This window comes from Dermacentor silvarum, chromosome 7, assembly GCF_013339745.2.
Source record: "Dermacentor silvarum isolate Dsil-2018 chromosome 7, BIME_Dsil_1.4, whole genome shotgun sequence".
Classification (NCBI taxonomy): domain Eukaryota; kingdom Metazoa; phylum Arthropoda; class Arachnida; order Ixodida; family Ixodidae; genus Dermacentor; species Dermacentor silvarum.
This window is the reverse complement of record NC_051160.1, coordinates 74,072,725-74,088,405: the sequence shown is the minus strand read 5'-3', so window position 1 is coordinate 74,088,405 and position 15,681 is coordinate 74,072,725. Positions and strand designations below refer to the sequence as shown.

Genomic DNA, 15,681 nt, shown 5'->3' with positions numbered 1-15,681 from the left:
AATATATGAGTGCAGCGTCTCTGATTGGGTGCTAGAAAGATTGATGACAAACCGGCCAAGAAAGAAGGGAAGTTGAAATGTGTAAGCTAAATAGCCACACGTATTTGCTCACAAAACAGAAAACTGGCTTTCAGGACGAATTCAAGTTTTAGGTTGGACATTACATTTACAGCTTTCGAAACCAGTCAGAGTAGTCAGAGTCTGTGAGACGATCGCTGAAAAGGTGTACATGTAAATGTCCAGGGGTCCAATCCAGAACCGCTGCATATACAATCAGCTAACACGGCTTCCAAATACTGCAGCCACCTCTTTTTTGCCATCCCAACCAAGCAAGCTAGCTTGCCATCACAAGTGCAAACGTGACCCGCATTGTGCGCCGTGAACTTGAAGCAGCGTTTTCTGCCTCGCCTCAACAGGCGTCTTGGAACAACACGGCTTAGACGATATAGCTGATCCAGTTCTTGGTTCGCCCGGACATCGTTAATATGGGACTCACCCTGCGCCTGCTCCTTGAGTCGTCCTGACACCATCCCTGCTCCTATGCCTCGGCCCAATCGCGCAGTCATCCCTACAGTGCCTGGAATCCATCCGACTGGCGTACACCTGATGACAGGCCGATCTGTTTCTGCTGCGGCCGAATCGGTCACGTTTCCCGTCACTGCCGTAGCCTTTGGCTTTCCCTGCCTCAAAAAACTTTCTGGAATTCAAGTTCGCCCCGCAGTTCTTCGCTCCGTCGCTTCTACGACGCTTGCAATACCACTACCTCTACTCGCAGCTCTGCTCGATCGCCCTGGCCTCAACGTCGCCCGCCACGTCCGCCCCAGCTTCACCGCTTGCCCTCGCCGACCTACCATCCTAGCCGGAAAATAGGCAATGAGGCACCTCTAGGTGGTGCTTCAATGTCGGATTCGCCGCAAAATCCTGCTATGACGCTGTTTACGAGACATAACCTCCTTGACGTCCAAGTTGATGGCACACCCCTCACAGCACTCATAGATACCGGAGCGTACATATAGATTCTGAATAGCCGCCTTCGCCGCCATTTAAGCATAATACTTACGCCTGCCGTCACTCGTGTCGTGCGAATTGCCGGCGGCAGCATGGTGGCTGTGGTTGGACTGTGTACTGCACGTGTGAGCATTTCCGGCCGCCATACTGTAGTCCTTTTCACTGTGCTTGACCAATGCCCCCATGACCTCATACTAGGCCTAGACTTCCTCTGCCCATTCAGCGCTCATCGATTGTTCTTCAAGTACTGTGCGTCTTGACCTGCCTTTGCTGGACGATCCTCCGACACCACACGAAATTCGCCTAAGTCCGACTGATTTTGTTCACGTTCCATCGCAGGCCTTGACATACATCAAAATGTCGCCCTCTACGGCCGTTCCCGGTAGGAACATTCTACGCCTGTTCCCTATAACTGCCATCATTCTCAGCCACAACGTTATGTCCAGCATACAATACTCACGGTCACAGACAATCGCACGTATCTCCCTGTGGTGCATTTCTGGCTAACAAAGCAAAATCTGCCTAACGATATCACCCTGGCGACAATCACTGCTTTAGAAGTTCACTGCGTTGTGACTTTTGCCGTCGACGCTTCTTGTGAGGCTGGCTGGTCTGCCAATTGTACTGACAACGACATTAGGCAAATCATCGCTCCAGATCTCTCACCTGCTACAGGCTGCACAGCTCTGCAGTTTATTGATTTCGTACAAGGACATATTCGACATGAACAACCGACCCTTCGGCTAGACGTCTCTTGTCAAGCACCGTATACATACTAGGCGATAATCTACCCATTCATCGGCGACCCATCAGGGTTTCAACATTGGAGCGTCAAGTCATCAAAACGGAAGTAGAAAAGATGCTCGCGAAAGACATCATTGAGCCATCGTCAATTACCTGGGCTTCACCTGTCGTGCTGGTCGAAAAGAAGGACGGCACATGGAGATTCTGCGTCAACTACCAGCACCTCAACCGCATCACGAAGAAGGACGTCTACCCACTATCTCGTATAGATGACGCCCTTGATTGCCTATACTGGGCACAGTATTTTTCGTCCATCGACCTACGGTTCGGATATTGGCAAATCGCTGTGGATGATCTCGATCGTGAAAGACCGCCTTTATAATGCGTGGTGGTCTTTACCACTTCAAAGTTATGCGTTTTGGGGTATGCAAAGCTCCGGCTACCTTTGAGCGTGTGATGGACTCATTACTTTAAGGATTGAAGTGGTCGACTTGTCTCTACTAGATGATGTAATTCTGTTCTCGCCCACATTCAGCACACCGCTTGAGCGCCTTTCGGATGTACTTGCTATTTTTCGCAAGGCCAGTCTACAGCTCAACACGAAGATATGTCACTTCAGATACCGTGAGATTACTGTCCTTGGACATGTCGTCAATGCGTCTGGCGTCCGACCGGACCCGGAGAAAATTCGCGCCGTGAAAGAGTTTCCTGCTCCACAGTCCGCAAAGAATGTCCGAAGTTTCGTGGGCCTTTGCTCTTACTTCCGCCGCTTTGTTCAAGGTTTTGCCAGCGTAGCACGCCGTCCAACAGATCTCCTGAAGTAAAGTGTGCCGTTTTCATGGGGAGCCTCTTAGGCCGCCGTCTTTTCTCGCCTTGCCACCATACTCACCACCCCGTCGATTCTAGGACACTTCGATACGTCAGCCCCTACAGAGGTGCACACCGATGCCAGTGGCCACGGAATCGGTGCCGTCTTGGCACAAGTTCAGCACGGCCATCAACGTGTTATCGCGTACGCTAGCCATCTTTTGTCGCCTGCGGAGCGGAATTACTCTATTACCGAGCGCGAATGTTGGGCCCTCCTGTGGGCAGTAGCGTAATTCCGCCAATATTTATACGGCAGGCCCTTTTCTATTAGTAATGGACTACCACGCTCTCTGTTGGCTTTCGTCCTTAAAAGATCCCGCAGGGAGGCTTGGACGATGGGCTTTGCGGCTACAGGAGTATTTTTATTCTGTGGTGTGTAGGTATGGTCGCCTAAACAATGACGCCGACTGCTTGTCCCATTACCCTGTTCACACGCCCACCAATGCCGACACGGACGCTTCCTCTAGTGTACTTTCCATTTCGCAGCTTTTGGGCATGGTCCACGAGCAACGCCCTGAAGCTACCTTGAGGACCCTCATTAACCGCATAGAATCTGCTCCTACTGATCCATCGTTACGGTGGTTTGTTCTCAACGACGGGATATTGTACCGACGCAATTTCCACCCTGACGGTCCTGCCCTTCTCTTTTTGCTGTTCCCCAGCACCTACGCTCAACCGTGTTTCAGGAGCTTCATGAAACCCAAACTGGGGGACACCTTGGGGTTGCTCGCACTTACCACCGCGTGTGCCGCCGCTTCTACTGGCCCGGCCTCGCACGCTCCGTACAGCAATACGTCGCTGCTTGCAAGCCCTGTAAACATCTGAAAAAGCCAGGAATGCTTCCTGCCGGGCACTTACAGCCGATAGCCATTCCAACTGAGCCCTTCTGCCGCGTGGGTTTGGATCTCCTTCGCCCTTTCCCCGAGTCCAGCTCCGGCAACAGGTGGATCGCTGTGGCTACTGATTATACGACGCGCTACGCCATCACTCGGGCAATTCCCACGAGCTGCGCGACTGACGTCACAGATTTCATACTCCGGGATATCACTTTAGTCCATGGTGCCCCGCGACAGCTCCTTACCGACCACGGCCATACTTTCGTCTCCCAAGTCTTCGCTGATATCCTACGCTCATGTTCTACCAAGCACAAACTGGCTATATACCTCCTATCATCCCCAGACCAACGGCCTTACTGAGCGACTTAATCGGACGATCACTGAGATGCTATCGAAATACGTTTCACTCGACCACAAGGACGGGGATGTTGCACTACCCTGTGTCACGTTCAGGTATAACTCGTCACGCCACGATACTGCTGGGTATTCCCCCTTTTACTTGCTCTTCGCTCGTGACCCTGTATGCAAAGTGCAGCAAAACATAAACTGATTGCACCAGAGGTTGCATTGTGCTTTTTACCTTGGCAATAACTCAAGCGCTGCATCTAGAAATGACAGTAGGCCTCTTGTCTGACACGTTCCTTCTAGCCTTCAGAAGGTTCCTTGCTCGTAGGGTAATGCCTCTCACGGTGTATTCTGAAAATGCGCTGTCCTACAAGAGGGCAAGCAGAAACTAGCGTGACGCGGGTGCGATTATGAATGGATCTCGATTTGCTTCATTTCTCGCCAACCATCGAATATCGTGGAAGGTCCTGGTGCCCAACGCGCCATGGTGGGGTGGCAGGTGGGAAAGACTAATTCGGTCGATCAAGTCAGCGCTGCGCAAAGTTCTCGGGAACAGAAGTCTGGAAAGCAAGAAATTTAGTACTCTACACCTGGAAATGGAAGCCGTGATCTTTGACTGATACGTATTCGCAAGCAGTAGAACCGTCGCCAGTATGCCCAGCTCACTTTCTGGTTGACTATTCAATCCTCGCTAATTCAGACCCTAGCTTCTGCTACACCTTGTTCTGGCCACAGGCTATTCGAAGACATGTTATCTGGAACTTTGAGCACCGTCAGAGGCACCTTAATCATCCGTGGGAAAGATGGAAAAAGAGTACCTCCTGGAATTACCATCTCTGCATCAGTAACCGCAAAGCTCTATCGAAAGTGTGAAAGTGGAAGACGTCGTTTTATGGAAGACGACAGAAAGAACCAACGTTTTTGGTCACTGGTTTGAGTACTTCAAGTATATCGCGGCCATGACGAATTGGTCTGGGTTTGTTCCCCCAAGCGCAAGCCGGCAAAATACATAAAAGTCCCGTTGAAGTCCTGCATCGCCTGGAGATGCACACTGCATCTTGAAAGCGGGGGGGGGGGGGGGGGCAGAATATAGAAAAAGATGAAGTTAAATGAACGCGGCCAGCCAGCGTAGGAACACGGAAAAGAAAGCAGACGTAGGAATGCATAGGTGCTACATCATGGCTCCCGTCTGAGTTTTTCTAACCCGTTGCGGTCTAAACATGTATAGTATAACTGAGTGTTTCAGTTCATTTAGAAGAGCCCTGCCAAGTTCAGCGAATTCTGGCACTTCTGACAGGTATTGATTTATTCATCGTGAGCGTGGCTGAAATTCCACGTGGGTGAGGGCGACAGTCCTATTGGGTGCTACGTATTACAAAACGTGCAGGCCATGACCACAAAGAGTATTCACCATTTTGACTTCTGTATGGCTGTGAACCTTTGCGGCTCCCTGCCCTTTCTTCCGCCGCTAGCACATGTACTACGTACGTTCGCGATGCCATAAAAAGAGTCGGCACATCCAGCACTGTTGCTTGCGACGGACTAAGTGTCCCACGATTCTCAAAAATCTCAATATGTTACCTGCGAAAGGAGGATCTGTGCCTTTCACTTGCTGCTCTCGTTTTCTAAAACCAGGTGTCGGTGTCAGAAAAGATATGGCTCCACTGCGATGATTTTATGGTGCGTAACGTGGTGTCACTGACAAAACTTACAACATTGAGCTTGACGAACGTACGCATAGTATTTGATACCGCCACTCTTTGTTCTTTGTTCGGAGATCTTTGTTCGTTTCGCGTTATGTTCAGTTGCTGCAACGCCAGGAAGTGGCAGTATGCAAAATTTCTGACCACGCGAGGCAGAGAACAGCCAATCGGCAAGCAGTGAACTCCCCGGATGACAAACGTCCGAGGGGTTCGTCGTTTTTGGCCCGGAGAGCGCGAGAAAGCGACCGACGCTCCTGGGCGAATGCTGTTGTTACGTAGCCGTGCTTGTAAATAAACCCCCTTACAATTTTGATTACGAGCACATCGTCTGCTAGGACGAGAACGTGACGAGAGATGTGAAGTTCGAGCACGGTCAACCACTCACTACGAGACCGGCTTCGCATGGCATGTCTGGTGGATTGGACTGGATCCAAATGGTGGCTACGGCTACGGAATGGTTCACCGCTTGCCGATTGGCTGCTCTCTCCCTCCCATCACCAATTTTGCATACGGCAATTTTGTAACGTTGCAGCAACATAACAGAATGCTTTTCGAACAAAGATATCCGATCGCACCCCTGGAAAGGACGCCATCTGACCGCGGCACCTGCAATGGCAGAGCAGCACATTTACAAGTAAGGACAATTTCAACTGGAGTTGCCACCTAATTACAATGTCTATTCAGGAATAGATTATTCGTGTGCATCTCATAGTGCTTACTTCAACATCTAGGATTTAAAACATTTAAAGAAGGACTGCGAATGAGAATGCGCACGATATCGCTTCATGGCTTCGCATTTAAGGCGAAAGGGCAACGACTTTTCTTTGTCTGCCGTAAAAAGCAAGAAACATGGGGAATTATCGGGGTTGCCAAATTGACAGTAGTGATGCACATTTCTACCTAATTTACGCTTTTTTATATTTGTTGTGCTGTCCCTTACTGAGACCTTCAAAACAATGACATTGTTTTGCTTTATGTGCTTTGCTATCGTGGCGAAATGTAATATTTCCTATGAAATATAATTTCCAATCAAGCGGTCACATTTGACGCAAAACTGCAGAAGATATGCGTATGTGCTTTCAATGTTTCGTATCTGCGCGTGTAAAGTGAATTTCTATTGGCTCTCTATCTCCCTCTCTCTCTGTCTGGATGTTCCTGCTATATAATAACTGTCGTGGCCACCGAGTAGGTTGCAGTGCAGTTACTCAGTCTTCGTAGGGAGCACTTCTTAGGGAGCACTGTTTCTGTCAGTACACTAGAGACCATTCTGACTGTTTCAATACCCCAAGGGGGGAATAATTGCGTTAAAGAAGCACATATCGCTTGAAAGGCACGAAGAAAAAGTAAGTACAAGCATATTCAATAATTTTTCAATCCCTCAATGCCAATTAGTGCGAACAGTGGTTGCAGTGCGTTTTCTCACGCATGTTTTCTTTTTCCCGTCGGCTTCTTTTTGAGCGGCTGCACAAGCTTCTGCCTGCCATTATCGACGAGTACGGCTGTGCTCCTGGGTTGCTTGTTTTCGTGCTTCTGTCATTCGCGCCTCGGTTGAGTAGTGATTGCCCCAGATGCTGCTCTCCATAATCCCGTCTAATGCAGTGGGATTTGTTCTGCGTTGGTATACTGCTGATGCGGACGAGTTCTTTATAATCATTTTACGGCTTAAATTCGATGAGCGTCAGAGTTTTCTTTCCAATGGCGCACTGTTTCGGCAGAATAAAAAATTGTCCAAGTGGATACTGACATATTCAACCCATTGAGTACGTTACACTTGCTGTTCACACAGATAATGCTACTTTAAGCTTGTCATGTGCACGCTGGCAGGCGAAAAAATGTAGCAAGTGAAACTGATGAATTTATTCCACAAGCTTTAGCGCCTGCCTCTTCGTAAAGCTGGCGCTCAGCCGCGACGGACACCCACGTGAATGTATTATCCAATGCAAAAAGAAACCTTGTCGCAGCGCTGTATTGATATGGCGTCTGTAATCAGGAGATCATATTGCTTTGGGTAATGATATCAAATGAGCAGTTGTAACTGTTTGGCTGGAACCCGCATCCCTGCAGAGTACTAGTGCCCTAGATATATATACAATAAACGTTGTTTCCGGGTTGCCCAAGACCCTCATTCACACAGAGCTGTTTATGTCCGACTGTCAGCTTTATGCAGCTAGTTGAATCAGGTGTTTAAAAGCTCGATGTGGAGCTGAAGCAAGAGGAAATCAAGTACGCCTGAGTAATCTAATACACCACACATACTAGCGCAAAAAAAAGAAGTATTTCAGGAGCAGTTACATTTTTTGCCAGAATGTAGAAATTAAAGCGCTCAAAGCGGGCCCGAATAGTGGCCATGTTTGTGATGGCCGCATAAGAGGAAGTATTACAGGGGCGCATGCTACCTTGGCAGCTCCGCCAGATTTGTATTATTGGCGTAATCAAGCTGAAGAAATATTATGCTGTAGTTCGGGTCACTTAGAAACACTTAGAAACACTTAGAAAACACATAGAAAACACTTAGAAGAAATATTATTAGTTCAGGGTCAAGGCTTTGTAGCTTTTTTTTGTTCTCCTTACGGTTAGTGTCTATATCAACGAAAATTCCGTGACAACCACTGAAGTTTAGGAAATAAAAAAAAACAAGTCATTAACTTAAAAGGAATATGAATACAATTAAAAACTATCTTTCTTGGCATGATCTAACACAAAAAGTTTAGTCAATTTAGCGTACGCTAGGAGGATGAAAGCGCCTACGTGCTCGTGAGGCATTATTTAAAGTAATTGACATTCTCATTTAAATGCGTTGTTACTTCCTATTGTTTTCTCGCACCAAAGATTATTGGTTCCACTGCCTTAACTAAAGATATCTTATTTAACTTTGCCTCATTAACTTCGCCTTCAGGAACACCCAATATCGGGGCCCCACTCCCACCAAAGGTCGCGGTTCCGAGTGCCCTATTCACTCTTAATTAGGGTAGAGTTCATTAAGGCACTTCAACCCACGATCATTGTTGGTGACACCATGGTGGCACTAACACATGGTGGGAGTTTAATTACCTTCGCTTTAAGTAAAACCAAAGGTCATGGCTTCGACTCCCGCCAATGTTCGTAGGTTTGAGCGTCATAATTATCTCTATTGTAATTAAGGTAGAGTTAATGCAGCAACACATGGTGGCAGGTAATTATCTTCGTCCTAAGTAACACCAATGGTCACGGGTTCGACTCCCGCCAATATTCGTGGGTTTGAGTGCCTTAATTTGTCTATCGTAAATAAGGTAGAGTTGATTAAGGCACTCGAACCAACAACCTTTTTTTTGATGGCATCATTGTAGCACGATGTGGCTGGGGGCACCATGCATTTTGGTGCTATGAATTCCGGTGCCATTGAACTTTCAGGACGGTCAAATTTTCTACCCCTGAGCCATCTAAGGATTTCGCCTTAAAATGAACTGGCCCTTTCACCCCTGCACTCGATGTAGTGCCATCAACGACCGGTACCGAAAGTCGTGCAAATGAACGTCCCTCACACAATTCCTAGGTTATGTGATGGCGACGACGGGCCGGTTGGCTGCGGCAGCTTAAGAATAACACCGAAAGCGTGCTGCAGAGTCAGAGGAGGAACGCCAACGGACGTTAACCTGGGAGGCTAAGGCGATGCGGCAAAGCTTCAGGTGGACCCTGCTACGCGACAGGCTCAGGCCGAGGTGAAACAGCCTAAGTATCATGCAGATGCTGAATAACAACGAGCAGAAGCTGAGGTAAAGCGGCGCAAACGGCAACAAGATGTGGCTAAACGTGGAGCCTAAAAGGCCGCAGAGGCGGAACGCTAGCGTCTTTTGCTCATTGGAGCAACGAATTCCTTTAAACTTAGATTCATTGAAAATACTTGTCAACGTGTATTGCCAGCGGCTTTTCCGTCGCATGTACTAATTGATCGACGATTTACTTTAAAATGGCAGCAACTCGCTTTACATAGTTGCTTTTAGATCATGCGCATGCATTTTTCATAAAAAGCCAGATTTTCCAGCTTACACTTCTGCATCAACTGACCCAAGCAAGAGAAATGCAAGATGCGCCGGAAAAGATGTTGCGCGATTAACAAGAGAATGTATATTTGTGCCTAATTCATTGAAGACAAGGGATGTTCCACTTAGTGAGGAAGCGTCGAATATTGTACGTTTGCATGTCTCTCGTAGGTTATATTAGAACTGCAAAATAGGATTTTCATCTCTAGGTGTCGGAGTTAAAGTTTCTCCTTCTTACTCACAGTAAGGTCGTGGCTGAAAGATATTGATCAAGATTGACAATAGTGAATGGGACGTTCGCATTTCCTTGTCATGGACCGCTTCGCGTGCTTTAGATTATTTAGTGTTCTTCTACAAAAAAAATCTCGAATTTCTTACGCATCAGAAAATTCGTGTTTCTTGCTTATGACCAACTCTATAGGCGTAAGTAATACTACGAATCAGACCAGCACAAGAATACCAGCAAAAACTGAGCATAATATACTTACATAGGCTAAAATCATCAGGTCAGCTGGTCACACACAAGGTTTAATGATAATGATCCTGCCTTTCTTCTAGCATCTGAGAACATTCAGCGCAGACCGTACACATCTACGACATTTTACTTACAGGGGAAACATAGACTGGACACGCTATGGCTCACAAACCCTATATCCTCAACTTTCAGGTTGTCCTAACAGCAAATAAAATATAGAAACAGATCACATAAACAATACATCGGACGAAAAATAAAGTGAGAAATAAGAAGACCGCTTCTCCCCAAATTTATCACCAGGAGAATTATGTACTTATTGGAGTAAACTCTGCTGTTTAGTGCATTTTTATATAATATGTTTCATTTTTACATTGCTCTTTCCTGTACAAATGTTCTACACGTTACGCATGAATAGGTACTGTTGCAATTTCATGTGTTATTTAGGGTGTATTTGTGTTTATTTAGTTCAAATATACTAAATTACAATTTGCTGTACTGTGTCCTCCCATCTTTATAGTGAGGATTAAGACTTTAATAAAGCATTTTGCTTTTAAATTCAATTCTACCTTATGTCACTGCACTATGAATATATTTCCCATGTTTTACAGATTCCCTGATGGCAATTGAGTTGTACCTTTGAAGGCCTTAGTATGTCTTCTAAAGATATCAAGAGGAGGCTCTTTTAACTAAAGTGTACAGAACACAAATCAAGGCTAGACACCTCTAAATTGCAGTTTGAGATTTATTGTTTCTTTAAAAAATGGCACTCCCGAGGAAATTTTCGAGCGTAATGTTCTGCGGATATGCAGCCTCAGGTGTTCTATCTATTATGTGATTCCGCCACTACTGTTAACTAAGTGCAATGTTCCCTTCGCTAAAAATGTTCGCTATTCCCTTCCATACGTTCTCGGGCTCGAGCATACCGCCTCAATGTAATGAGACGTGCAATTGCCGCTAACACATGTGCGTTATATTGTCAGGAATAATTTAAGAATAAGATTTATAACATCCCAGCGTATGTCTTCTGGAAGCATGCTGATTAATTTGCTACAACACTCTACTGTCATTCCAGAAGGCTGCGCCCTGTACTTTCTCTTTCGCATGTGTGATCTCGAGGCATCCACCGCAGTAGCTCATTAGCTATGGCTTTCTGCTGCTGCTCTTTGGGCGGCGGGTTCAACTGTCGGCCTCGGCGGCCACATACTGAGAAGAGGGAAATGTAGAAACGCACACGTCCTTAGATTTAGGCACACGTAAAGGAAAGGGCGTGGTGAAACTTACTCAGAAACCCTCTAACAAAGTGAACGTGTCGGTTAGTTGTTTGACCATCTTGACCTAGGTAACTGCGGGGAAGACGAGGACGCAGAAGAGGCACGTTTAGTTGTTGTGTGCCTCTTATGCGTACTCGTCTCTAGCGCTCTTCCCTAGTTCAGAAACCCTCCACTACGGCAGCTATCACAGCATACAGTCGTAGAACCAATCTGAAGAGAGTGTCTCTCACATAAGCTGAATGAATAAATGCCACTAAACTCTGATACACGGTAATATTTACCGTAATATTACCTTGGTTTTTTTTTCAGAAATTTCTGACAGAAAATTCTACAATGCCGCTTCGATCGCCGCTGAATTATACGTGTGGTATGTGAAACAGTTTTTCCTTCCCACCACCCTATCTTCAGCATCATCTGTGACTCACTGTTTCATAACGCTTTTGAAAGATCCAGCTATGTCTACGTCGGCCCGTTTAAATACACTTTCTAATATGCGCATTTATTTCACAATTTTAGGCAATATAAAAGCGGGGAAAGTGAGAAAGGCATTTAAAGAAAAAAATTTCCCGCATATCTGCTTGCTTCGCTGCAAATGACGTCGGAAGACGATAGTCTTCTGCCGCCCCTTATACGTAACACCTCTCTTCTCCCCCCTAGCACCACTCACGGCCTTCCTCTCCCCTCTCACTCCTCCCATGATTGATGCAATGGCGGTTTTGCTGAATTCAGTTAAAATTTCCCGTGTTTGCGGTGCTCTTGCGCGATCAGTGCGGACCTTTTATAACTGTTGGCTTAAAGCCGGCTACAGAAACGTGGCTTCAGTCGGCTTGTTTTTAACACGTAGCGTCTCTTCGACACCATTTCGAACGCGTTGATTTTTCCTTTACTAACGTAAAAACCAGTCCAATGCGTATTCTCAAATAAGTGAACGCTGTGGAGCGCGGTTACGTACATATATTTTGCCTCAAATAGGTCTGAGGTTTTCTTTGCGCTGTATAATGCAGACGTGAATGACCCCTTGCCACCAGTGCTAGTAACTTGGTTGGTTTTGGCCGGGCGGTTGAATCGAGAGACGGACAAACTTTTTCGCGTTTAGGTAGCCCAAGAAAGACTATCATCTTTAATAAAACAATGGTAAATAAAACCGTAACAAATGCAGGAAGCTATTTTCCTGCATGCGCGATGCCTGTGTAGTACGACAAGAAGTGCAACAGATAAATAAACACAGAAACTGCACATCAAGTGTTAATAATGCAACCTTCGTAGTATTGGTTCACTGCAAAACATGTCTAACGCTTTTTCTTGGTAACGATTTGCTGTGAGATTGTATCTAAGTTCGAACGCGTGAAGCTTGGCGTGCTCCCTAGCTCAGTATTTGGGCCAATGCGATTTCTAATCTGCATAAATGATATTCAGATTGGTATAAATTCAAACATAGGTCTCTCTGCCAACAACACTGTTATTTAGCGAGCTGTTACGGAGTCTAAAGGCTACAGTGAACTAAAACAACACTTGCAGAAAATACACCAGTGATGTTTTGATTGGAATATGAGTGATATTATGAAGATATAAAAGCAGGGGCGGCTTACCACCCAAAATATATTTGTTCACACACTTCTGCAAACGGGGCCATGGACCACGTAAAGCCTTGCTGGCTTTTTGTCCACGGTCCTCAACATTGCTTGTATGTTGGAACAAATTTTGATTGAAATTTTGATTGATAAGCCATGAGAATATCGAACCAGTCGAGTGAGTTGAATATTACATTTCCATTTGACTACTAATGTGTCGTGCAACACACATATTCACTGTCTTTTGGAGGAATCAGGTAGGACTCTTGGTTTTCTCTGATAAACACTTCGCCAAGCTTGCAAGGATACAAAATTTCTTGCCCACAACTGTATTGTGCGATCTAAACTTCAATATTCGTCAGCTTTTTGGAGCACTCATGGCTCAGGCCTCATGAAGAGATAGAATCACTACAGTACAACAACGTTAGGCTCAGAGTAAAAGATTTCTTGAAGACTGCGGTTGAAAAAACCTAAACAAAACATGATGGCAATTAGAAAATTGCATGCCAATTCACAGCGGTGAGAATGATGAGGGGTAATTTTGTGTTTATGGTAGCGGTCTCTTGTTCAGCGACTGGTGACTCCCTTCTCTTAATAATGGGCAGGTCTACCCTTCTGGATGAAAATACCCTTGACGCGCAGGCTTGCCGGACCCATGTTATGCGAAACAATGCGAGGTGAGAAGTGACGTTGTGGTGGTTCGTGGGCCCAGAGACTCTGATACAGGAAGCAAAGCCATAGACAGGAGAAACATTTATTGACGATAGACGGCAACAATTACACTTACGAAGAGCTACAAGTTACTGTACTATTTCTACACTGTCCACGCAGTCCACGACTCACGCGAGTTGCTCACAGCGCGTGTCTCACTGACGATACGATGAGTCTGAGTATCTTCGTAAGGTCACTCACAGTACTTGATGGCGGAGGCGTCGGCGCTTGTAGACTTGAAGCGCTGTTTGCATTACGGAACCGTACAGGCGGCTAGCATACGTGCAGATGATGAACTGCTCGCGTGACAGCACGGCAGGCCCACGTGGTCAGCAACGCGGCACCGTGGCCACGACCCCAGCAGGCGGTTGTGCCGGACCCTTTCACGTGGCTCGCCCGAACTTCGCACTCGCGACCAAGGCCATCTGGAACCGCTGGGCTCAAACGCTCGTTCACCGCAGGAACAGCACCGACCCGTTCAGCCTGGTCTGTATCTAAGCTCTGGCCGGAACACAGGTTCACCGTAGGTACGCCACTTTAGTCCCGGCTGGTCTGGTAGCACCGGCTCGGTGCGTGTTGTGCCTCAAGTCGAACCCGTACACGCCCTGGCTAGCCTGGCAGCACTAGCTCAGCCGTTTTCGTTCCGAAGGCCCCGAGCTCCCATGCACGTTCAGTCACGAGCTCGCGCATTCGCTTCTTCGTGGCTTCCGTTGGCTTCTTCCAGGTTGCCATATACTAGTTTCTTACTACAGACGCAAGCCGCGTCTAATTCGTTCTCGTCGGGAATATACCTTAATTGGGTTTATCTAAAATTAAAAACAGTCTTCACCTTGCATCACCATAATTAAGGCTCTGGGCTTCGAGAATAACATTCTTTTACAATATATATGGCAACCATTACCCTTTACGCTGCAACAATAATAAGAGCAGCACCTGTAGCTTTTCCGTGTTTGGTCACTCTTACCAAGTACATTAACCTTGCACCAACTCTGATCTACACAGTTTTTGGTAAGTCCACATCGCAACTCATGAGTGGAATCAGTTGGCGAAATCAATCGCCCGCGTAGTCAATGCAAAATAATTTTCAGAAGGATTCAGTCAATTTGTTTCGCTGAACAAGAGACCGCTACCATAAACACAAAATTACCCCTCATCATTCTCTCCTCTGTGAATTGGCATGTAATTTTCTAATTGCCACCATGTATTGTTTAGGTTTTTTCTACCGCAGTCTTCAATAAATCTTTTTATTCTTCTGTATTGTGTTATCCAATGCAAGTTTTTTCTTGTATATTTCTACCATTCTGAATGAGAAAGTGTACCTGTGCTCCTTTACGCAAGTGTTTTTTAATTAAGTTTTGCAGGAGTATTGTAAAAAAAACCTTTAGCACCATTGTAATCTTTGTTGCACGCACAACATCTTCGATGTTCTTTGTACAAAAAAAAAAGATAGCGTAGCTTGCACTGGTGGCACAATGCTAAAGATATAGCGGAGCTGATGAGCATCTATCTAGTCCTAACGTTTGGGCTAGGCTAAGCACTACCAAGCAATCCCCAGTATTTTCCGGTATTTATTAATTATTGATCTATTATCGATTAGCCATTGATTGGCTATCGATTGGCTATCGCAAGGTATTGGCCAAGTATTTGGGCTAGGCTAAGCACTATCAAGTCTAGGCTAAGCATTACCCGCAGCAAACATCGCATCAAATTTTCACCCATGGTACTGCTTGCTAAGCGAACGGCTCAAAGCATTTTATTTTCAAATTTCACAAGCTTTTGATTTTATTATACGTAGAAAATATTCCGCAGGAACTCCCTTGATAAAGTTTCCTTCGAGAAGTAGAATGCACAAAGAAGTAATTCGTTTTTCGGGCTTCATTATATTTAACAAACTACAGCACCGTTCTTGTTGCAAATGCCAAATTTTTAAATCAAAATTCGAGGCAAGCAATTTTTTGCTTCACTTGTTTAACGCTGGTGTGAAATCGAAGATGTTAGCATCCTGAACTTCAAATTAAATGCATATAGTTTTTTTTTCAACAATAATTTGTTTTGCGCCGCACGATTTCATTGGCTTTCGAGCGCTTTTTAATCTGCAGTGCAGAAAAAATAGTTGGCTGCAGCGCAGTTT

General features: G+C 45.9%; 2 protein-coding genes across 3 annotated transcripts in view; both read left to right on the top strand.

The window, feature by feature from the left end:
* LOC125946804 (phospholipase A1-like) overlaps positions 1-15,681 on the top strand; it is a 380,678-nt gene that overhangs the window by 180,941 nt on the left and 184,056 nt on the right. The gene's annotated exons all lie outside the window — the stretch shown is intronic.
* Positions 6,724-15,681, top strand: part of LOC125946805 (phospholipase A1-like) — a 286,234-nt gene continuing 277,276 nt past the window's right edge. Inside the window, exons 1-2 of the mRNA XM_049670872.1 lie at positions 6,724-6,846; positions 10,606-10,690. The gene's annotated coding sequence lies outside the window, so the exon portion shown is untranslated. The remainder of the gene's footprint in view (positions 6,847-10,605; positions 10,691-15,681) is intronic.